The following is a 24,765-nucleotide window of genomic DNA, read 5'->3' on the forward strand; positions in this document are numbered from 1 at the left end:
CATTTAGCAGGTGATGAATGCTGCCAGCACTGGGTCCTTTCCTTTAAGGCAGCAGATTCTCTTCTGGCCCAGGGTATGTCTAGAAATGTCATCTGGGAGCTAGGGCCTGGAACAGGGGCCTCATGACTCTGACCAGTCCCCTGTACTGCTGTGGCTGAGCTGGTATCCAAAGTACAAGACAAAGTCCTCCCCACTCTTCTCTCTCCTCTCCTCAAGTGGAAGGAAGGGGTGAGTTGTGCAGCTTGGGTTAGGGGAGGATTGATGCCATCACTCCTTTGGCTGCTGCAGCTAGTGTCTTAGCATGTTGTGTGTCCCCTGATTCCACTGTCTCTGGGCCTAGTTCAGCACTTGAACTTTCCTAAGAGTTTCAGTTCATATAGCCCAGACTGCCTTTCAAGTTTACTCAAGCTCAGACTGCTGGGATTGGCGATTCCCCTCTGTCTAGGTCTGGTTTAAATGCTCTCCCTGTGGGCAGGTGTCAGCTGAGTTTGGTCTGGTTTTCCTTTCTTCTCTAACAGGACAGCACAGAGTTCAGTGCCCCACAATTGCTGTGCTCTCCCTCCTGCAGTGCTCAGAGATAGTCTCTGCATTACACAGCTGATGCCTGGGATGGAGAGAGGTGGCATCAGTGATTCAGGACTGTTTTTTCTATCTCTTCAGTGCCTCTTTCGGTGATATGAAGTGAAAACTAGCTACCATGAGTGCTCACCTGATTTTTGGTTCTTATGCAGGTATTTTTTCTGTGTAGAATGTTGCCAAATTGGTGTCCTTGTGGGGGTTGGGAGACAATTGATGAAGCCTTCTATTCTGCCATCTTGCCCTGCCTCTCTGCTCTATGAAGTCTCTTGGAGGGTATTAGTGGGTGTTAAAAAAGTGTTCCCGTCCCATGCCTCATTTTGGTTTCTTCTGAGTTGCTATTCCCTTCGTTTATTTTAGGTACTACCCTTTCATTTTAGGAGTTTTCTCCTAAGGTCTGGTGATCCTAGGTTACCATTTCATATTAAGAATGAGGCACTAAAAAGTGAATTGGAAGTCATGCAGTCTTGTGAAGCTTGTTGAATGACGGATTTGCTTCTACATCATTGTACCAGGAGACTTATTTTATGGGAGATTCCCCTCACATCAGTGAGAAGAATTCTTTCCACTGGTACTTCAGAGAAGAGTCTTCTGATCTCCTGACTTGGGAGATAGTTTTTTTTTTTTTTTTTAGACAAAGTCTTTGGAGTCTTGCTCTGTTGCCCAGGCTGGAGAGCTACAGTGCAGTGGCACACTCTCAGCTCACTGCAACCTCTGCCTCCTGGGTTCAAGTGATTCTCTTGCCTCAGCCTCCCAATCAGCTGGGATTACAGGTACCTGTCACCATGCTTGGCTGCTAGGCTAATTTTGTATTTTTAGTAGAGATGGAGTTTCACCATGTTGGCCAGACTGGTCTCAAATTCCTGATCCACCTGCCTCAGCCTCCCAAAGTGCTGGGATTAGAGGCATGAGGTACCATGCCTAGCTGGAGATAGCCCTTTGATTAGACATGTTCTTTTTTTTTCTTGTTTTTTGAGATGGAGTTTTGCTCTTGTTGCCCAGGCTGGAGTGCAATGGCGCAATCTCAGCTCATTGCAACCTCCGCCTCCCAGGTTCAAGCGATTCTTCTGCCTCAGCCTCCCAAATAGCTGAGATTACAGGCTTGCGCCACCATGCCCGGTTAATTTTGTGTTTTTAGTAGAAACAGGGTTTCACCATGTTGGTCAGGTTGCTCTTGAACTCCTGACATCAGGTCGTCTGCCTGCCTCGGCCTCCCAGAGTGCTGGGATTACAGGCGTGAGCCCCTGTGCCTGGCCTGATTGGACGTGTTCTAAGGAGTGGAGGGAAAGATTTGGAGTGAGATCATTTTCTGTGTATACTTTCAATTAATTTCGGTGGGTTCACCCCTGAGCCTTGACTTGTACTGTACAGAGCCTTATGTCCTGAGAGTGGGAAGAGAAGAGGCAGAGCAACTGCTCTTACAGAAACTTCCACCTTACCCTCATTCGTCTCTTTTCTGTTTTGTATCTCATCCCTGCCCACTGGTGTACCTGGGACCTGAGCCTCTTTATTTTGCTTTGTTGGCGAAGTGTCTCTTATTGTATTTCTGCCTGCATCTTCTCTGCCCACCAGTTCCAGTAGTTCTGTGCCATAACATTTGGGATTTTCCTGATGCAGATTATTGACACCTCTGCTTCTGTCTCTTGGATTTAATGCACTTGGTTTTAAGGAGAGGCTTTCTCATACTTTAGTAAGGTTTGCAGTGACTGACAAGGCAATGGAGTTGTTTCTCTTGATCAGGGAAAATTTTTAAAAAATTTTTGGTTGATTTTTTTAAAATGCATAATTGCTTAGAACAACATTAGAAAATAAAGACAAGCAAAAATGGGAGGAAATCATTCACAGTTCTGTCATCTATTTTGGTGTATATTCTTCTAACTAAAAAATGCAACTCTACGTTTATAAGTAATATGGAGTTCTATAAAAACGATTATGCTGTAGTTACTGGTCTTTCTGTAAAATGTATCTTTTCTCACTTATTAATACAAGGTGACTGTATTCCTGGGTCCATAACTATGGCAGCCCAGCATGTTCCATTGTATCAATTACCCATTTTAGAGCATTTAGATTCTTGTCAACATTTTGCTATTTAAACAGTGTTGCAGTGAACATGCTTATGTATATTTATGTTCATTTGTTAGGAAGAATTCTAACAACAAAGTTCTAGAGGCCTTTTCGTTGTCTTTAATCAAAGAGGAGACAAAAAGCTGAGGGAAGCCCTATTGGGACCATGCCCTGGGAAGTGCCAGGCATGTAGCAGGACCTGGGTAAATGTTATTAAGTGAACAAAGGTCAAAGTTGGCATGAGGAGTTTTGGTAACATGGATGAAAAAACAGCTCTGAAGACTCTGAGGAGACAACTTGGAAACATAACTTTGTGTTCATAAAGAAGGGTCCTGTGAAACTCTGAAAACTGGCAGTATGTTTCATAAGCAACAAATCTCGCCCTTTCATCCAGTTTAGTTACTGAAACAAAATAGAATTTTTTTTTTTAGGTCCAAGTGATTGAATGAATTAGAATATATAATGCTTACTGTTATGTCTGGAATCATCTTTATCTCTCTTTATTACACTTTCCATCATATATTCTGGTGGTCTACTTTATCCTCTCTTGAGGTTATGGAACAGGGTTGAGGCGAGGAGGTAAATATTTGAAAAATTGGAGCAACCGGCCAGCTAGGAAAAAAAAAAAAAAGAGAAAGTATAAAAAATCTTCCTCTTATTCCCTGTTTTCTTTATGTTTCTCTTTCTTTTTTAAAATTTCCAATCTTTGCTACGGCAGTGTGTTCCTCTCAAATCACCCACTCATTCCTCCAGGGGTCATTGGAGAGTTATTATTTTAAGTCTAGTTCCCAGGTATGACTTCAAATGCAGTGAAAGCTTCTACTGAGACTGTCTAAAACGTCTCTTGAATCATCTGCCTAGAACACAGCAAGAACCAGGAAACGAGCTGACAAGCCTGAGCAAAAGAGGCAGCATCAAGCTGATGAACTGAGGTGTGGGCATTTTACTCACGGGAAAGGCCCTCGGAGCCCACGCTGAGTATGCACTGAAAACAACAAGTGTGATCAGTGGGTTCCAAACACCCAGCAGATACCTGTGAGGGTGATCTGGCTGTGCCATCTGTCACCCTCTTGATTGCCAGGGTTGATTCGGTTGATCTGGCTGGCTAGGTGGGCGTCCCTTTCCCCCCTTACTGTTCCATGTGTGTCCCTCCTGAATCTTTGCACTTGGTCGAAGATGACCATCCTGGATAGAAGAGGACCAGTCTTTGGTCAAGGGTATACAAGTAGCTATGCCTGCTTGCTAGAACCTCCAAACAAGCTCTCAAGGTCCAAATATCCAGCACATAATTAGCAATGGATTAGAAAAGGGAGCTGGGAAGGTGGAAGGAAGCAGAAACAGTGAGCCCCTGAATGAAGGAGACAGAAACACTGAAATCTCAGAAGACAGCAGTGTGGGGCTAATGAACCTAAAGGCAAAGGGCCCTACCCATCCACAGCCCCTGTGAAGGCAGTCACTGGTGGGCCTGAGGACGCACCATCAGGGAGAAGTTCAGTTTAGTGCAATCTGTGGAAAAAAGCAGAGAGCACAGGCTGTCGTGGAGAAGGATTTCCATTCAAAACCGTGGATGTCATAGAAGTTTTGATGCTTGAAAGACCTGTGATCATCTAGAAAGCTTGGTTTTTCCCAAAGGATTCCGTGAGGCTGATTAAGGTTGGTTTTTTCTCTGGGTTTATAGAACTGAAATCACTAAGGTTGATGAGATATGGGGATATTGGCTACTTACCAATGAAGTAATATGGCTGGATTGTGTGGAAAGGGGATGAAATAGAGAAGAGGAAAAGCTGTTATAAAAATGACTTGAGGTTTTTCTTTCTAATTTTTTTTTTTTTTTGAGACAGGGTCTCACCCTGCCACCCAGGCTAGAGTGCAGTGGCACAATAATAGCTTATTGTAACCTCAAACTCCTGGGCTCAAGGGATCCTCCTGCTTCAGCCTCCCAAGTAGCTAGGATTACAGGTACGTGCCATCGCGCCTGGCTAATTTATTGAGTTTAAAGAGAAGAGCAGGTGTGCTTGGTCCTGGGTGCAGAGTGGGTGCTGAATGCATATTCATAGCACTGAAGGGAACTGCTTTCCAGACTGATTCTCTCCCACCCAGTGCTCTGACTGTTACACCTAGAGCTGAATGTGATGGAGGGTGGGGGAGGGAGAAGAGGGAAAAGTCTTTCTGGGGAGGCTGCAAGGGAAGGGCTCCTGCAGTGGAACCTGCTGGTGGTAGCTGGGCCGCCTGGGTAATGGCTATTTTGTGTGGCAATTGGTCCTGGACGGGGTCCCACTAGATGAGAAGCCTGGCTGGCCCCATAGTCATGCCGTGTGGTCTGCCCCTGCTCTGTGTAGGGCCTGCAGTGGACCCTGAGCAGGCTGGTGAGAAGCTCCTGGTCATGTCCGCCCTATCTAGATCATGCAACTGTGTGAACAGAAAAGCAACGGGATCCCCAGGTTATAATACTGATAAGTCTAGCCTCCATTCCATACAAAGAGATGCTGAACTATTTAGGTTAGGGATGCAGGTGGGTTGCTGTTTTCCTTGGATTATTAATGGAGAATCATTTTCTAATAATGCACTGACTCTAGGACTGGCACAGGTGTAGTTTTTTAAAAGAATGGATACATTTGTAGGGTTTTAAAAGAAAAATTCCAGTAAAATTTCTACTCTTGGTTGACAGGGCATTACTCTATCTAAAGACTTTGTTATGAAAACTGCATACAATTATACCATTATTTTACTGTATAATTTAATACTATTGTTTTTCATTTACAAACCGATTCTTATTGGAAAAGTTTTAACTATTTATAAGAGCCTTATAAGGAAACTAATATTGCTCCTGCTTTTATAGGTGAAGAGAAATGAAGCTCACAGGTTGAAATGAGTGGCCCCAAGGATTACCAGAAAAGAAGTTAATGTTTGGAAAGAGAAAATAAAAGTTCTCTGTGTTTTACTTCCCCTCCCACAGATAATAAAAATTGACATTTTGTTGTATTTTTCTCTAAGCATTTTTTTTCCTTTGCTATAAATGCAAAAGTCATCACAATATTTGGTAAACATTTTCCTCTCATTCAGTAGTTTCTGAAAACATGATTTTAAGTAGTTGTGTAACATTCTCTCGTGCAGTTGTCCCATAGTTCATAGTTCATTTAACTTCTCTTTTCCTGTGGGGTATTTGAGCTGCTTCGTATTTGCCTGTGTAAAGAATTCTGTGAGAAACATGTTTGCCCCTTCTTTCCTTTCCCTCCCTCTCTCCCTCCGTCCCTCCCTTCCTTCCCTCCTTCCATCCTTTCTCCATTCTTTTCTTTTCTTTCTTTCTTCCTTCCTTCTCTCCCTTCCTTCCTTCCTTCCTCCCTTCCTTCTTTTTCTTTCTTTCTTTCTCTCCCTTTCTCTTTCTTTCTTTCTTTCTTTCTTTCTTTCTTTCTTTCTTTCTTTCTTTCCTTCTTTCTTTCTTTCTTTTTCTTTCTTTCTCTCTCTCCCTTCTTCCCTTCCTCCCTCCCTCCCTCCCTCCCTCCCTCCCTTCCTTCCTTCCTTCCTTCCTTCCTTCCTTCCTTCCTTCCTTCCTTCTCTTACTGTGTCACCCAAGTTGGAGTGCAGTGGCCAGTGATCACAGCTCACTGCAGCCTTGAACTCCGGCTAATTAAACATTTTTTGTAGAGATAGGGTCTCACTATCTTGCCCAGGCTGATCTCGAACTCCTGGCCCCAAGTGATCCTTCTGCCTTGGCCTCCCAAAATGCTGGGATTATACACATGAACCACTGCAGTCAACCTGCGTCACATCTTTGTAGGCAGAGAGGCCTGATTTGTCCAGAGATTGTTGGGCAGTCTAGAGAGGCAGAAAGCTACTATCATTATTGTGGTGATCTAAAAATCACCTAAATGTGCAAAAAGCTCTTCTAAGTGTGGGGCACAAAGGTGGAAAAGACATAGTTTTGACTATAAAGAGCTAGCAATTTAGTTACTACTTAGGAGGCGAAGTCTACACGAAAGATAATAATTAATACAAGGCAATAACTAGCCCCAAGGCATGAAATGGGGACCAGCACATGTTGTACAGAGACTTGACACTAAAAACTGTTGATTTATTTTCATTTGCAAGAGCTGAGAGTTTGGGCCACTGAGGATGTGTGATCCAAAGTCTGGTGTGGATTTATAATAAAACAGAACTGGTTTCAACTTCTAGCTCTGCTAATTACTATCAATTTCAACTTGGACCAATCATTTTCCTTCTTGTGACCTCAGCTTTCTTATCTGTGAAATGGGAACAATAACCTCAATGTTACAGAGGGAAATTAAATGAGATGATGAACTTTTAATGGACTCTAGAGTACTTTTTAAGGTTAATAATTATTATAAATGGAAGAATTCCAGATGAATGCCTGGCATTCTGACATTTTGATATTCTTCTTTTTTTAAAAAATTAGAGTCAGGGCCGGGCGTGGTGGCTCATGCTTGTAATCACAGCACTGTGGGAGGCTGGGCAGGCAGATCACCTGAGGTCAGGAGTTTGAAACCAGCCTGACAAATATGGAGAAACCCCACCTCTACTAAAGAAAAAAAAATAAATAAAATTAGCCAGGCATGGTCAACATACCTGTAATTCCAGCTACTCGGGAGGCTGAGGCAGGAGAATCGCTTGAAACCAGGAGGTGGAGGTTGTGGTGAGCTGAGATTGTGCCACTGCACTCCAGCCTGGGCAACAAGAGTGAAACTCCATCTCAAAAAAAAAAAAAAAAAAAAAAGAGAAATTAGAGACAGGGTCTTGCTGTGTTGCCCAGGCTGGTCTCAAACTCCTGGGCCCCAGCCATCTCAAGCCATCTGCCTGCCTTGGCCTCCCAAAGTGCTGAGAAAACAGGCGGGAGCCTCTATGCCTGACCTTGATATCCTTTAACAGTCACTATATAATAAAATAATGTACAGCACAGACATAGACATAGACATAGACTTTTGGCCTTCAGAATTTGGAACAGCAGAGCAACGGGGAGTTTGGGGCTGCAGTAAAATGTTCAAGAACTGTTATGTTCTAAAGTGGAAGCCAACCCCCCCAAAATGAAAAGTGCATGTGTCAAATGCTGTATCTCATTCTCCCTTTTAAATGGTTTTGCATCTAGCATATTTGCAGGTCAGTGCTCCAGGGACAATAAATGGCTTGTTGGCAGAACAAAATGTTGGTCTCACAGTGCTTGTGCGTCCTCCAGCACCGGGAGGAGATGCGCAGCAGCTTGTCCTAAGATAGATGGAAGGTGGTACCTCTTTCTTGTCAAAAATGAAATTGCATGAAATTCTTCGTTCACTGTGCAAGCAGAGAAGCTGGAAGTATAAGTAGAATGGAAAAACAATCTTTCCTTCTTAAGGTCCTGAGGAAGAGAAAGTCCTTGTTGTCGGGAGAAATAAAGCTGGAATTGGATAGCATGGAGCACTAATGATAGTAACCAGTGTTATTAGTTCTTTGTGCAAATGTGTGTGAAGCACGTTTAGGAGATAGAAGTGGGTTGTGTGGAACAGAAATATGGACGCACACATTTTAGTCAGGAGAGGCTGATGCATGGAGAGGAGATCCTGAGATTGGCAAAGGGAGAGTGGGCCTGAGAGAGGCCCAGGAATCCTTGGGCTGGAGTGTACCAGGACCAACACTCTGGGGCTGTGCGGGGCAGGACAGAGGAGAGGGTAGGCTGGAGCCAGAGAAGGTGTGAGGGTGTGTTTGAGATGGCAAGTGGGTGTGGGAGTGGGTATGAGTGTATGTGGGAATGCGTCAGTGTGTGAGAGGATGTGTGTGTGAGTTAGAGGATGTGTGTGTGTGAGATGATGTGTGTGTGTGAGTGAGAGGATATGAATGTGAGTGACAGGATGTGTGTGAGTGTGTGAGGGGATGTGTGTGTGTGTGAGAGAGGATGTGTGAGTGTGTGAGAGGATGTGTGTGTGAGAGGATATGTACGTGAATGTGTGAGAGGATGTGTGTGTGAGAGGATATGTATGTGAGTGTGTGAGAGGATGTGTGTGTGTGAGTGTGTGAGAGGATGTGTGTGTGAGAGGAAATGTATGTGAATGTGTGAGAGGATGTGTGTGAGAGGATATGTATGTGAGTGTGTGAGAGTATGTGTGTGTGAGAGGATAAGTATGTGAGTGTGTGAGAGGCTGTGTGTGTGAGAGGATATGTATGTGAGTGTGTGAGAGGATGTGTGTGTATGAGAGGATATGTATGTGAGTGTGTGAGAGGATGTGTGCGTGAGAGGACATGTATGTGAGTGTGTGAGAGGATGTGTGTGAGTGTGTGAGAGGATGTGTGTGTGAGTGCGTGAGAGGATGTGTGTGTGAGAGGATGTGTGTGGGGATGTGTGTGTGTGACAGGATGTATGGGTGTCAGTGTGTGAGGATGTGTGTGTGTGTGTGAGAGGATGTGTCTGTGTGTGAAAAGATGTGTGTGTGAGTGAGAGGATATGTATGTGAGTGTGTGAGAGGATGTGTGAGTGTGTGAGAGGATGTGTGAGTGTGTGAGAGGATGTGTGTGAGAAGATGTGTGAGTGTGTGAGAGGATGTGTGTGTGAGAGAGGATGTATGAGTGTGTGAGGGGATGTGTTTGTGAGGATGTATGAGTGTGTGAGGATGTATGAGCGTGTGTGAAAGGATGTATGTGTGCATGAGAGGATGTATGTGTGAGTGTGTGAGAGGATGTTTGTGAGTGTGTGAGAGGATGTATGAGTGTGAGTGTGTGAGGATGTGCGTGTGTGAGTGAGAGGATATGTATGTGAATGTGTGAGAGGATGTGTGTGTGTGAGAGGATGTGTGTGAGTGTGTGAGAGGATGTGTATGAGAGGATGTATGAGTGTGAGTGTGTGAGAGGATGTGTGTGTGAGAGAGGATGTATGAGTGTGTGAGGGGATGTGTGTGTGAGGATGTATGAGTGTGAGTGTGTGAGAGGATGCATGTGTGCATGAGAGGAGGTGTGTGTGTGTGTGAGGATGTGTGTATGTGTGAGAGGATGTGTGTGTGAGAGGATGTGTGTGTGTGGATGTATGAGGGTGAGTGTGTGAGAGGATGTATGTGTGAGTCTGTGAGAGGATGTGTGTGTGAGAGAGGATGTATGTGTGAGGGGATGTGTGTGTGTGAGGATGTATGAGTGTGTGTGAGAGGATGTGTGTGTGTGTGTGAGGATGTGTGTGTGAGAGAGGATGTATGAGTTGTGTATGTGTGATAGGATGTATGAGTGTGTGTGAGGATGTGTGTGTGAGAGGATGTGAGTGTGAATGTGTGTGAGATATATGAGTGTGAGTGCGTGAGAGGATGTGTGAGTGAGAGGATGTGTGTGAGAGGATGTATGAGTGTGAGTGTGTGAGAGGATGTATCTGTGAGTCTGTGAGAGGATATGTGTGTGAGAGAGGATGTGTGTGTGAGGGGATGTGTGTGTGTGAGGATGTATGAGTGTGTGTGAGAGGATGTGTGTGTGAGTGTGTGAGGATGTGTATGAGAGAGGATGTATGAGCTGTGTGAGATGATGTGTGTGTGCGTGAGGATGTGTGTGTGAGGGGATGTGTGTGTGCGAGGATGTATGAGTGTGTGTGAGAGGACGTGTGTGTGAGTGTGTGAGGATGTGTGTGAGAGAGGATGTATGAGTTGTGTGAGATGATGTGTGTGTGCGTGAGGATGTGTGTGTGAGTATGTGAGAGGTTGTATGAGTGTGAGTGTGTGATAGGATGTATGAGTGTGTGTGAGGATGTGTGTGTGTGTGAGAGGATGTGAGTGTGAATGTGTGTGAGATATATGAGTGTGAGTGCGTGAGAGGATGTGTGTGTGTGAGTGTTGTAGGATGTGTGAGTATGTGTGAATGTGAGAATGTATGCATGTTTGAGTGTGTGAGAATCTATGAGTGTATGTTTGTGAGCAATGGTGTACGTGTTTGTCTAATCAAAGGAAATCTCATGTTTGAGGACCACTAGTAAAGGATTTCTCCAAACTTTAGGAATCCTGGAATTTTAGCCGACAATATTCTCTGATATCAGCTTTTCCGTGTTGGAAACACTTTCTCTGGAGCAGCTGCATAGAACGGCGTTTGTGCAGAAATCTGGAGTCAGCCTGCTGAGAGGCCTTCTCTGTGTGAACCTGGGCAAATAACCCCTCTGTCCCTTAGTTTCCTTGTCTCTGGAATGTGGATGACAAGATTAGTTCCTACCTTATAGGGTCGTTGTGAGGGTTAAATAAATGAGTTAATGCACCTAAGGCATTTAGCATGTTGCCTGGCACATAGTAAGTGCTAAATAAAAGTTAACCGTTATCAAAGTGTTGGGTAAAGGCAAACTTCAAGTCCATTCTGGCTGTCATTTAAAAACCACTTAATGTTTGATTAAAATAGTCACATCAAAGGTCAAAATATGTAACAAGTTGAAACGTTTCTTCTCACCTGTGTCCCCCCTGCAGTCCTCACACCCCTATAAACATGTAACCACTGGAATTAATTCTTTGGGCAAACTTTTAGAAATACTTCATGCTGTAATCCCAGCACTTTGGGAGGCTGAGGCGGGCGGATCACAAGGTCAGGAGATCGAGACCATCTTGGCTAATATGGTGAAACCCCGTCTCTACTAAAAAAAAAAAAAAAAAAAAAAAAGAAAAAAAAAAAAAGAAAAAAAAATTAGCCAGGCGTGGTGGCGGGCGCCTGTAGTCCCAGCTACTTGGGAGGCTAAGGCAGGAGAATGGCGAGAACCCAGGAGGCGGAGCTTGCAATGAGTGATCGCCCCACTGCACTCCAGCCTGAGGGAAAGAGTGAGACTCTGTCTCAAAGAAAAAAAAAAAAAAAGAAATACTTTATGCACGTAGAAGCGAACACAAACATATCTCCTCCTTCTTACACAAATGACAGTATATTATGCATATTGTTTCTATACTTTTCCTTCGCAAACATAAAGATGTGGCGATCTTTCTATATTCTTATAGAATGAACTTCCTCACTATTTTTTTTTAAAGCTGCATAGTATTCCATTGTTTGGATGCATCATAACTTACCTACTCATTTTTTTTGGCGGACATTTAGGTTGTTTACAACGTCTTCCAAACTGTCTGACACGATGTTTTTACAGCCCAAATACTGGGCAGAGCCGTCTGCATGAAACATTTCTAGGAGATTATCCATGCACTATGGAGGAGCCGAAAAAAGTTCTTGTATCCTCTCTTTATCCCCGCTTTTTGCTGTAGTCAACTGTAATCAGTCCAGGCAAGAGGGTTTTATGGGATTTGGGCTTTGTACCATCAACATTCATTAAATAATACTGGAATTTTTTCCTGCCACGGATGAAAACTTAGCCAGTTGGTAATAACTTACACATTTGCTGCCTGAAAAGGAGCAAACAGCCGGTAAGTGTGACTAACGTGGACGGTCCGGTCAGGCCCATCCCCAGCACGGTGTCCACTCACCAGCAGAGGGCTCTCTCCTTTTGGGAAAAATACAAATGTCTCCAGGAAAGGTTTTAAACTTCACACCCGGACACCCAGTGTGGTGTTTCTCTTCTCTGCAGTGCATTGGTCTGTCACTCCCTTGCATATTTAGGGATTAGCTGAATACTGCATTTGTCTGTGTTTTGAGTGTGTTTATGTGTGAGGTGTTGTGGGGGAGGAAGAGAGTCCAGCATTCCCCAGAGGTCTGAGGAGAAAGCCTGTGATTTGACCCAGAATCAGGGATTACAGTTTTTCCCTTCTTCAGGGTATGAGGCATCCTGGCCTTGTCCTGTGTTTCAGGATTAGAAACCACACACATATGTCCCAGTTTCCTGGGATATGCTTGTGAGATGATTGGGCCCTCAACCCCTGTTTATATGACTCCTGGTGACTGCTCTTTCGGGTTAGTGCTCCCAAAAAGTCAGGTGAAAATCTATCTCATTACTTTAAAAGGGAAGAGGAAAAGCACTGACTACCCCCGCTCCCCCTTTCTTTAAGGACAGAGTCTCACTCTGTTACCCAGGCTGGAGTGCATGGGCGCCATCTCACCTTACTGCAACCTCTACCTCAAGCAATCCTCCCACCCCAGCCTCCTGAGTAGCTGCGACTACAGGCACATGCCACCGTGCCTGGCTATTTTTGTATTTTCTGCAGAGGCAGGATTTCAGTATGTTGCCCAGGTTGGTCTCGGACTCCTGGGCTCAAGCGATCCACCTGCCTCAGCCTCCCAGAGTGTTGAGATTACAGCTGTGAGCCACCATGCCTGGCCAGTAGTACTGACATTAATTTAGCATTTCCTGAGGTAGTCTAATGAGGTTAGGCCACTGTGTCCTACTTCTCTCCATTCTCATTGGGTTGATGTTACTCCTGCCCTTTCCATCCCAAACAGTGCAGTTCAGGAAACCAGGCTGAAGAACGTGAAGTATATCGCCCAAAGTCAGACACGAAGGAACAACTGCTTTGGAGCTAGCACATTCCTGAGCTGGAATTGCACCACTGGTCAATGGGACTGCAGAATCCAAACTGTTTTCTACTGGAACAACTCCTTCCCTGCAGGAAGCAGGGTGCTCATGGCTGAACCATGGTCTGAGAAGGTTGATGAAGTCACTGACTCAGCCCCAGCAAGGAAGTTGTCCTTCGACTTCTGACCTCTGGCCCTGTTTGAAAACCAACTCAAATCGTCTTTCTTTTTCAGGTAAAGATAAAATGATGCCATGAATTTCTATTTTCTTTTATTCAGGGCACACCTAGGCTAATATTGAACAAACTTCAAGGAAATGAAAGACACAAGGGGTTTGAGAAACTGAATGTAGAGCCTGCCTCTTGGAAAATGATCCGTTCCCAGACCTGAGTCATTAGGGCAGGTGCACGGAGCACCTGCACACTGGGCTATTGCCCAGAGGTTCTCCAGCTAGGGGGACTGGAAGACCCCAAACTGGTGGTGTCACCCAGGCCAAAGCTGGCCTCTCGGTCTTATTTTTTTTATGTTTTATTTTTTGAGATGGGGTCTCACTCTGTCTCCCAGGCTGGAGTGCAATGGCATGATCATGGCTCACTGCAGACTTGACTTCCCCAGGTCAAGTGATCATCGCACCTCAGCCTCCTGAGTAGCTGGGACTACAGGTACACAGCACCACACCCAGCTAATTTTTTTTGTATTTTTTGTAGAGGCAGTATTTTGCCATGTTACTCAAGCTGGTCTTGAACTCCTGGGCTCAAGCAATCCACTTGCCTCGGCATCTCAAAGTGTTAGGATTACAGGCGTGAGCCGCCATGCCCGGCCCCTGTCTTATTTGATTAGAGAAAGAAGCAGCACAGAGCGAAGAGAGGCAGGCTGTTTAGATGCTCATCAAATGAGCCCTACAGGTGCTTTTTAACACTCTTCCTTGTAATTTCGCAGAGACAGGGAGCAGACTACTGGGAACTGACTAGGTATTATATAACCAACTTAGATAACTCTTCATCTTCTTTTAAAACTCAGAAACACCTGTTATACTGCTTTTAAAGTCAGTCTTACTAGGTTACCTCACAGGAGTTTGAGAAATAGTTTTCTCTTGATTACTTCTTTTTTGCTCACAATGTTACACACCTGTCAAGCATGTGGCAACAATGTTTGTTCAGATCTCTCTGGAGTTACAATTCACACTGATGGTGATATGGTCTGAATTTGTATCCCCGCCCAAATCTCAGTGAAATTGGAGGAGGGGCTTCGTGGGAGGTGATTGGATCATGGGGGTGGATTTCTCCCTTGCTGTAATAGTGAGTGCGTTATCAAGAGATCTGAGGGTTTAAAAGTGTGTGGAGCTTCCGCTTTTCTCTCTCTCTCCCGTGAAGAAGCTGCTTGCCTCTGCTTTACCTTCCACCATGATTATAAGTTTCCTGAGGCCTCCCAGTCATGCTTCCTGTTAAAACTGTGGAACTGTGAGTCAATTAAATCCCTTTTCTTCATAAATCACCCAAGCTCAGGTAGTTCTTTATAGCAGTGTGAGAATGGACTAATATAGACGCTTAGTTTATTGGTTCTCAAACTTAAGCGTGTGTCTTAAAACACGGATTGCTGGGTTCCATCTCCAGAGTTTCTCATTTTTAAAGTCTGAGGTGGGCCCTAAATTTTGCAGTTTAAACAAGTTTGCTGGGGGATGATGATGCTGCTGTTTCAGCGACCATACCTGGGAGTTACTACCTCAGTTACTGTAAGATTGTTCAGCTCAAGATAGAAGTATTGTTGTTTGTCCCTATCGTGCCTTCCCCTTAGCTGGTAGGAAAAGGTGGTAATTAAGAGAGCAGGCTCTGAAAGCAGACAGAACTGTGTTTGAATTCTTCCTCCAACCCTTCAACTACTGTGATCTTGGCTACATTTGTTTAAATTCTCAGAACATCAGTTTTCAGGCCTAAAGAATAGAAATAGTCGCATCTAGTTCATAGGGTTGTGTGTCATGAGACAACACATATAATTGGCCTAGCATCTATTGTATACTATGTTGACATCTAGTATGTATACAATAAGTGGTAGTTACTTCTTTTCTTTTCTTTTTTTTTTTAAGACAGAGTCTCGCTCTGTCTCCCAGGCTGGAGTGCAGTGGCGCGATCTCAGCTCACTGCAACCTCCACCTCCCGGGTTCACGCCATTCTCCTGCCTCAGCCTCCCGAGTAGCTGGGACTACAGGTGCCCGCCACCATGCCTGGCTAATTTTTTTGTATTTTTAGTAGAGATGGAGTTTCACCATGTTAGCCAGGGTGGTCTCGATCTCCTGACCTCATGATCCGCCCGCCTTGCCTCCCAGAGTGCTGGGATGACAGGTGTGAGCCACCGCACTCAGCCAGTGGTAGTTATTTCTAAGAGTTCTTGCATATCTTTGAAGTAGCTTTTTAGGTTTATTAAAAAATAGACCAAAATTAAAATAATTAAATGTAAGGCATGGTTACTTTTTTTTTTTTTTTTTTTTTTTTTTTTTTTTTTTTTTTTTTTTTTTTTTTTGAGATGGAGTCTCGCTCTGTCACCCAGGCTGGAGTGCAGTGGCCGGATCTCAGCTCACTGCAAGCTCCGCCTCCCGGGTTTACGCCATTCTCCGGCCTCAGCCTCCCGAGTAGCTGGGACTACAGGCGCCCGCCACCTCGCCCGGCTAGTTTTTTGTATTTCTTAATAGAGACGGGGTTTCACCGTGTTAGCCAGGATGGTCTCGATCTCCTGACCTCGTGATCCGCCCGTCTCGGCCTCCCAAAGTGCTGGGATTACAGGCTTGAGCCACCGCGCCCGGCCGGCATGGTTACTTTTAAATAACTGGGGAGGTAGTATTATTTTAAAATATTATTGAAAAAAAACCCACTGATGAAGTACAGCTCTGGCATGACCAATCGTTGCTATTACTCAGGTCAAAAGAAAGCCCAGAGCCTCTGAACACATCAATACTGAAGAGATGGGGGAAAATTTTAGAAAAAAGATTACACAGAGGCACGGGTTGGTAGCTTTTAAATAATGAAACTCAAAACCTTCCCAGCTGTAGGAACAGGCAAGGCTGTTTTAAGTTTTAACATTTGGTCTTGAAATTCCCACCCCTTGTAAAATTGCATCCCTTCCTCTTCTGCCAGTGTAATGGAAATTCCCACTCCTTCAGTTTAAGCCTCTGTGTCTCTAGAATGCAAATTGTGTTCTCCAGGAGTAATAGCATAATAATCCAATAATACTAAGTCTTTCAGATTAGATTGTATTAGATTAACTAGGTGTTACCTTGGAAAATACAGTGCTTTGCCCTGAGGGAACAGGACACAGAAGAAGCTGACTTGGAGGAAAGGAAAGATCTGGAGTCTCGGGCTCAGGGGGCCTTTGGGCAGCCAAGGGCACTGGGGGGCAGGAGAGAACTGCTAGTTAACGATTTAGCCAGCTGCTTGTTCTGCTGGGGAGAGTTCAGCTCGGCTTTCCAGTTCCCTGCAACCTTGAGGTCTAACACAGTTTATTCTAAGGTTGTGCTCTCAAAACTCATTCTCTTTTGTGTTGAAGCAGAGGAGGATGGTATTGGCTGACAGTTTTGGTAGCTTCAGTCACACCACTGCATCTTCAGGCCCCTCTCCCCATTTCAAGTTTGGAGAGCCACCCATTCTGTAAAAGAAAAAGAAAACCACTGTTCTAGTTGTTCGATTAAGCCAGGCCAAGCAGTTGGCGGCTTTGGGGGGGCATTTAGGCAGAAATAACCCACTGAGTTTTTCCCCCTTCTCCACTTCTAGTGATGACTAAGTCACCTGAAGCAAACATTATACAAACCTTATCCTAATATCATGGGAAATCCTCAGACAACAGAAAGATGAGACTTACTGAGGAGCAAGCTATGACTTTGTTTCATTTTAATAGCTTGTGCTGACTGGGAACCTTAAAATAAATTCCATGGAATGTTTTTAGTGATATTTTCCTGGCCAATCTATCAGATGGATTGGAGCACAAGGCTTGCTCCCTACTTTAACAGCCACACATAAAGTTTGCCTGACTCCATGACAGAAGCACCATGCATCCCACATCATGTTGTAAAGAGGGAAGCCCAAGTTTATTTTGCAGCCCCTTTCAGGTCCTCGGGAGTTGCTGCAGTCTGGTTATAACCTGCCGGGAGTCCTCATTTCTTTGCCAGCTTTTGGTGGCCAGGTGGCCTCCCATGCTGAACCCTAAGTAAACTGAGGTCCACTTGCAATGCTTTGTGACAGAATGTTGCCAGATGACAAAGGACAGGGACAGGGCTGAGTTGGAGTCTGACTGGTCTGGTTTTAGGCATCAGCCCTACGCTGTCCTCACTTGGCAGAGGGGAGGGTGTGGAGGGAGGATCATCTCATGGCCATTGTGCTCAGCTCAGTTCAGCTCATGCTAGGTCTGTGTTTGGAGGGTGAGCCAGTGTTGTGGCCTGTGGAGGGGACTTGGCAGAGGGGGAAATGATGAAGAGGATATGCTGGGCCTATTCACAGAGGCGCTAAGCACTGCAAGGCTGTGTGCATATTATAAGACTATATTGGGCCAGGCATGGTGGCTCACCCCTGTAATCCCAGCACTTTGGGAGGCCGAGGCGGGTGGATCACCTCAGGTCGGGAGTTTGAGACCAGCCTGGCCAACATGGTGAAACCCCATCTTTACTGAAAATACAAAAATTAGCCAGGCATGGTGGCAGGTGCCTATAATCCAGCTACTTGGGAGGCTGAGGCAGGAGAATTGCTTGAACCTGGGAGGCAGAGGTTGTAGTTAGCCGAGATCACGCCATTGCACTCCAGCCTGGGCAAGAAGAGTGAAACTCTGTTTCAAAAAAAAAAAAAAAAGACTGTATTAATATAAAATATAAATGTTCAGAAATAATACTAGAGTAAGAGGATTAGAGCATGAGTCGTTTAGTGGCTCCTGGTACTATTGCATTTATATATTTTAAAAATTGTATAAAGTTGTACAACATGATGCTTTGATACACATAAACATAGTGAAGTGATTACTACAATTAAGCAAATTAACGTATCCCTTATCTCACAGGTACTTTTTTGGGTAATAAGAGTACCTCAAATCTCTCTTAGGAAATTTCCAGTATATAATACAATATTATTAAGTATTGTCTTCATGCTGTACATTAGACCTCTAGACTTATTTATCCTGCATAACTACAACTTTGTATCCATCATGTTACATCTCCTTATTTTTCCCAGCCCTGGTAACCACTTTTCTGCTGTTTTTATACACTTGATGTCTTTTTTCCTTTTCCACATATAAGTGAGCTCATGAAGTACTTTTCTTCCTGCGTCTGGCTTGTTTCACTTAGCCTAATGTCATCTAGGTTCATCCATGTTTTTGCACATGGTGGCCTATCTGGTACTGTTATATTCAGCTCCAAGAGTCCCCTGAGCACTTCTAGAAATAAGTTCCCCAAACCCAGGTCTATACAAAGAAGCCTCATGTTAGCTCTGGAAGGACACTGAACAGTGGGATTAGATTGGGGGTTAGGCCTAGTGGTCTATGAGGTTCTTGTCACCTCTAAGATTCTCTGAATTATTCCAGGCTTGTAAGATGCACGTTTCTAAGCACCTTCGCAGATAATTCTATAAATAACATTGCTTACAATTGCTATATCTCCTTCTTGGTAACTGCTCTCTTGGTGCCTGAAGTTTCTGCAGAAGTAAGCACGAATGGGCTCTGTTGGACAGATCTTTTAGAGAGACTGAAGGTAATTTGTTTGAAGTCTTCGCTGTCTGTTACTGGAGGCGACCCTTACATGCTAAGAAGGTTGGGCAGAATGTTATTGCCCTTGATTAATTCTCCCTCCAGGAGGAATCTTTTTATTTAAAATATGATGGTTCATGGCTTGTCAGAAGAAACATGTTCTATAAATCTCGAAGAAGGAAAAGGTCACTGAAATAGCCTTCTATGTGCTTCTTAGAATCAAGTCTTGCTAATGACATAGGCTGAAATTCATAAGGATTGGTGAAAGTAGGTTTTCAATAGAAACATTTTATTAACTGCAAAGAAGAGGATCACTCCAAGTCCAAATTCTTGCCTGTGCCATTACCTTCCCTGGAGACCATCTACCTCGACATCAAAACTTCTTTCAAAAGTTTAAGAATAACAACGGTCACCCAGACTATATGTATTATTACGATAATGCGTATATATAGAGTCACGATGAGGTGGATTTTATTGATTCAGTTTTTCGGATGGAACTTGGAGAAGTATCTTGTCCGAGGTGTCCTAGCAAAGGAATCCAAAGTAGAGGATTTTTTTCCACTACTCTACGCCTTCTTTTATGTTCCTTTGGCTCTGGTTGTTCTACTTCCTTCCACCATCTCTGGCTCTCACCAACATTAACCTAATCCTTTAGGCAAACTTCTTGCTGGCTACCATGATCCTCCTAGATTTCTGTGTTTTCAGACATTATACCTTCCCCTTGCTACTGCAGGAGCAAAGCAACTTCTCCCCAACTGTTTTGTGAACTTTCCTCTCTAGGACTTAGTTTCCCCCTCTGTAAAAGCGGGCCAATGGCCAGGAATCATCTTGCCTGTTATCCTCTCTCTTCCATCTTAGTCGGATGGCCCTCTCACCAGGCTCTGTGAGCCCAGCCTCTGATACGCTTGAAGAGCAGGTGATGCTCTGGGCAGGAAGGACATAGAGCCCAGGGCTCAGGAAGCATTCATTCCTTATTCTTAAATGCTTATCTGGATGCTCTTATCATTGCTGCCTGTAGCTTATGGCTCAGTTATTCCCGGCCAGTGCCTCCAACCTTCTGTTGCTTTCTTTCTCCTAGTCCCTAAATCTCATCTGCACCACTTAGCAGATATGTGACCTTGGGCAAATAGCATAACTTCTTTGGGCCTCAGTCTTCTCATCTGTAATATAAAATAGGTTGATAATATCTGTCTTGCATAGATTAGTTGTGTAGACTGAACCAGTTAGTATTTTATAGAAAAACACCTGATATATAGTACAAATAGTAACATGGATGCATAGTCCATTTTTCATTTCCATTTTTCTTGATTTTGGCCCTAGAAACAATCTTCTAAACAGTAAATAATCACTAGATCATCTTTTAAACTCAGTCTACCCAATCAGACCCTTAAGCCTCTTCATGTTTCTGTCTCCATGTGCTAATTGTGCATTTTCCCTCCACAGGGACCCTGGTCCCAGACCCTCACTACTTTTGATGCTAGTGGTTTTGGGGCCTACTCCCTCTTCCTGCTACACCCTGTCTTGCTTTTCTGTGTCTTTGAGGCTTACCTCCATACCATTTGTCTATGTCCTCCTCGCTACTATAGCCAGGTGCTGACTATAATAATACCTGCTTTGCATACCTCAGGGATTATTGTGAGGATCAAAGGGGATGATTTACATGATGTAAGTGCTTTGAGAAGGAAGATGGGCTACGTCACATGGGTTATTATGATGATTATCACTCCTGGACTATCTTAAGATGACTAAAAATATCCACCTAGTGTGGACCTTCTTAGTGTATTCTTGTCTCTCTTGGGCTTCCCTGCACTGGCTGAGAAGCCTGACAGTTTAAAGCAACTGAAGAACTTGCTGGTAGACAGCAGTGTTGGGGGCGGAGAATGCCTGGGTAATGAATTATCTTCTTTAGGGCCCCAATGGGAAATCTGGTACCCTGGAAAGCGTTAATTTACCTCACTTGAGTGAATGCTTTAGACCCAGCAAGCATTTCATTTGCCCAGGCAGCCCATTGTGATGATGACATTAAATAATCATTATCATTACGTGGAAATCCTGTCACCTTGGGGATTTAGAAAGTGTTTCTCAAGCCACTTATACATAAGCAACCAAAATGAGCAGAATGTTCATCTAGAAGAAAGTATTTGTGAAGAAAACATTTGTTTGTAATTGTCAGCATTTGGCAAAAGCAGGGAATGAAAGAACGAAATGAACCACAGCTTTGGATTCCTTCCAGCATTTTTTTCCAATCCCAAATTGTCAGACTAGGGAGGGAAGTCTTCCTGTCATGGACCATGAGCTCTGGGGAGGAGAGTAGGAGCCTTCAACTTCCTTACCCTCTCCATCCAGGAAGTCATTTCAAAGGGAGCTGTCTCCAGGGAAAAGCAAGAGCCCATTGGCCAATATTTATTTATAGTCGTATACCCTGTAAACTTGTCTTCTTTTAAAAATTAAGAGCAAAAAAGTAGTTTTGGTTCTTAGTTTGTTTGGACCACCTCCAGACAGTCATATCTATTTTCTTTATTTCTGTGCTAGTTGCTCAACATTGTAGGTCTTGATTGAATTGGTTTCATTCCTAGGTCCTCCCTTATTATTAATGTTCTTATTATTGGTTAGTTCTTCTATGTTTGCAGTGTCCTTGACAATCTTTTTTTGTTAGCTGTTCTTTATAACAACTCAGTGAGGTGGATCAGCCTTACTGAATATTTATCCAACACATTGTCCAACATTTTCTTTTGTTGGCTTTGGTTAGGATTTATTGCAGTCATTTTTTTTTTTCTTTCTGATAGTCATCCTTCTGCAAGAAACGTGTTTCATGCTCTTTCTTGCAGGGTTACGTGAGCCAGGGGCTTGTGTCATCTGCTTTCAATTCATGTTTAGTTTCTTCCTCCCCTTCCTGGCTTTCTCACCCTCCTCAAAGTTATTGTTGTTTCTCCTGGTCATGCAAATGGCGCTCAACTAATCTAAGGCAGGTTTGAGCAGAGGGCTTTGTTTTTTGATTTCTTGGCATTTGGGTGCATCTCTAAGTGACCACAGGCTGTCAGCAATTCAGCACATGGTTTGTTACCAAATAGGCTGTTGCTGCTAACATTTTGTGGCTGTTGTTGCTGTGGCTGGATGGATATTGGCTCTGTGGTGAACCACTAGAATGTACGAAGAGAGAGGTCTCAGGGATGGTTGAGAATTGGTACTGTAGCAAGAAAGGATATCAATTCCCATCACCCAATAAATATCCATGTCTTCTGAAACCCAGCATCATCATCACCTTTATCACCAGCAGCCCTTCCCCCACAATAGTGGCCACCCTCAGCCTTGCCACCACCATCAAAACCATTTTATTATGTTTCTATTTATGCATATGTACTTAGACATCCTTGTAGCCTAGACACTTATAAGTAAATTGGACCCCCAATACCCTTTGGAACTTTGAATTCTTAATATGGCTATTTTCCTTCTTCTGCCTACCACTATACTTTAACATTTCTCAATTGCACTTATATCTTATTGTAATTATTGTTGACTTGTTTTTCTCCTCCACTTGACTCTGACTTCCTGAGGGCAGAGAATGTATCTTATTCTTTATTTGTCAAGTACTGTGCTACGCACTGGGTATATCTATGGGGGGAGGTGTCAAAAAGTGTTTGTTGAATGAATATTGAATGTTCTTTTAATTAAATGAAAAGTGCTCTGTAAACCATAAAAAATGTTTTAAAAACCAGTACAATAATTAAATAAGTAAGTAATTAAACAAGTACAACTTCTTTAATTATAATTGTATTACTTTGCCTTTAAAGCAATGAAAGATTTAAATCCTATGAGACTGGACAAGAAATACTTGATCTATCAATTTTATAGAACAAGAATGATGGCAATTAGACTGAATTTGGAAGAGATTAAAAAGATCAGTCATGGTGGTTGTTTTTTTTTTTTTTTTGACTTATTTTTGATGTCTTGCCTGGACACCTGTGGGGATTGAGAGAGCCCAACAATGGGTGGGAGAATAGCCTTCAAGTATCTCTAAAATTCACTAAAATAATTCTCAGCCAGGTGCAGGGGCTCACACTTGTAATCCCAGCACTTTGGGAGGCTGAGACAGGAGGATCGCTTGAGCTCAGGAGTTCGAGACTAGCCTGGGCAGCATAGTGAGACCTCATTGCTACAAAAAAATAAAAATAAAAAATTAGCCTGGTGTGGTGGCATGCCTGTAGTTCCAGCTACTTGGGAGGCTGAGGTGGGAGGATCATGTGAGCCCAGGAAGTTGAGGCTGCAATAAGTTGTGATTGTACCACTATACTCCAGCCTGGGTGGTTGAGCGAGACTCTGTCTGGAAAAAAAAAAAAAAAAAAATCTCAGCTGCATAAGTGGGTATTTTAGAAAATGTCTTAGTGAGGTTGTATTTAATGAGTTCTGGATGTAGATGGTTCTGGAAAGCTATGTATTGTGCTGTGTTGTATCAGATTTAAACCATTGGAACAGGAGTTGCCAAAGTAATCCAATGTAGTTAGTAGTTTGAAAATAGCTCCATGCTCTGGAACTCTCTCTACTGTCCTTGCCCTTTGAAATTTAGAGGCTGTGAAGAAGGGGAAAAAGTAGATTCCTTTATTTTCTCTCTCCATCTACTTTCTCATGGTATGCTGCTCCAAAACAATGGAGTGGTTATTTCTGCAGAACAAACATTATAATTAGTGATTAAAGAATAAGTTTTACTTACGAGTCTGGCACATTTCTGGTAATTAATAAATACTGACTGAGTCAATAAGTGAATGAAGTGAGTGAAGTTAGCCTCATTATCCCAGCTGTTCAAAAAAATTTAACACTTGCACATAAAAAAGGCCCAGGAATGACTTTACTGGTTTTTACCCAAGGGTACCCAAGGATCAATTGGCAACAGGGGAAGAACTTTGAGTTTGAGCCAAGTTCACTTACAAGAAGCAGCTTTTGATAAAATCTCAGTTCTGTTATCAGGATTCCTTCAACTTTTTCAGCAACCCTGGCAAACTCTTTTTGAAAAGCTGTAGGCAGAAGCTAAACTGTAAAGTCGGAAGGCAAGTCCCATCCCCAGTTGGGCAGCAGGAAATCCCAAATCAACGCTTTGGTCCATTTTGCGGGGAATGGGTTTGTAAAAGACCGATAGTACTTCTGATTCTATGCATAGAGACACTAGACTGATTGCTGGACATCAACAGAAAATCAGTGTACTAGAATTTACTTGTGTTAAATGAGTTTGCCAGGAGGTTGCACTACAGGATTCTGGCTTTTCATGAGTTATTCTTGTTACTGGTCATTGTTAGAACTTGACTTTTGGATTTAGTTATTATCTTAAATTGTAGCTTAAAGGCCAGAGGGCCATTTTCCTTCCTTACTGCCTGCTTTTCTGTTCCTCATTTTTATTTTATTTTATTACCATTGATGCAGATTTCTTTTCTGTATGTACTATTCTCTCTGTTTGGCAGGAGCTGGCCATCAGAAGATTTTTTTCATCTACTTAGTTCTTTGGGTGCTGAAGATTTAGCTAATTGGGAATTGAATGGAAGAAAGACTCAAGCAGGAGAATGTGTGTATGAAATGGATTTTTTGTTCCTCCGAGGATTTGTTGTAAGCAGATATAAAGTGTCTTTCTCACTCAGACTACCTCCAAGCGTTTTCACAAATCAATTAGCCACTGGCAGGGCACAGCGAGTGGAGGCGGAATGAGGCATGTCTTGACAGGCAGAGGCTCTGGCTGCTCTCTCTCTCAGGCATGCTGTCCTTGATCAGTAGATAACCATGGTGGCACTTCACCCCCCTGGCGACTGTTTCCATTACAATCAGAACTTCAGAGCAAGGGCACAGCTTTCAGGGTCTCGCTCCACTCCATTAATAAACAAACACCCACAAGGTAGGATTTGGGAGAAGGGAGGTTGGCCATCCCTTTGAGACACGAAGCCAGGAAAAGGAAACAAAAAGAAATCAATCTTTTGTTTGCTCACTTTGACTCCAGAACACTTATGCATTCTCTGGATGGTTCCGTCGTTGAGTAATGCGGAACCTGAGTGT

General features: G+C 43.5%; 1 protein-coding gene and 1 long non-coding RNA gene across 2 annotated transcripts in view; one reads left to right on the forward strand and one right to left on the reverse strand.

The window, feature by feature from the left end:
* The window catches only part of LOC126956566 (uncharacterized), a 39,367-nt gene extending 33,777 nt beyond the window's left edge, over positions 1-5,590 (forward strand). Inside the window, exons 2-3 of the long non-coding RNA XR_007726411.1 lie at positions 4,482-4,599; positions 5,480-5,590. This is a non-coding gene — a long non-coding RNA (uncharacterized LOC126956566). The remainder of the gene's footprint in view (positions 1-4,481; positions 4,600-5,479) is intronic.
* Positions 1-24,765, reverse strand: part of MRPS36 (mitochondrial ribosomal protein S36) — a 587,034-nt gene that overhangs the window by 259,455 nt on the left and 302,814 nt on the right. The window lies entirely within an intron of this gene.

This window comes from Macaca thibetana, chromosome 6 (assembly GCF_024542745.1).
Source record: "Macaca thibetana thibetana isolate TM-01 chromosome 6, ASM2454274v1, whole genome shotgun sequence".
NCBI lineage: Eukaryota > Metazoa > Chordata > Mammalia > Primates > Cercopithecidae > Macaca > Macaca thibetana.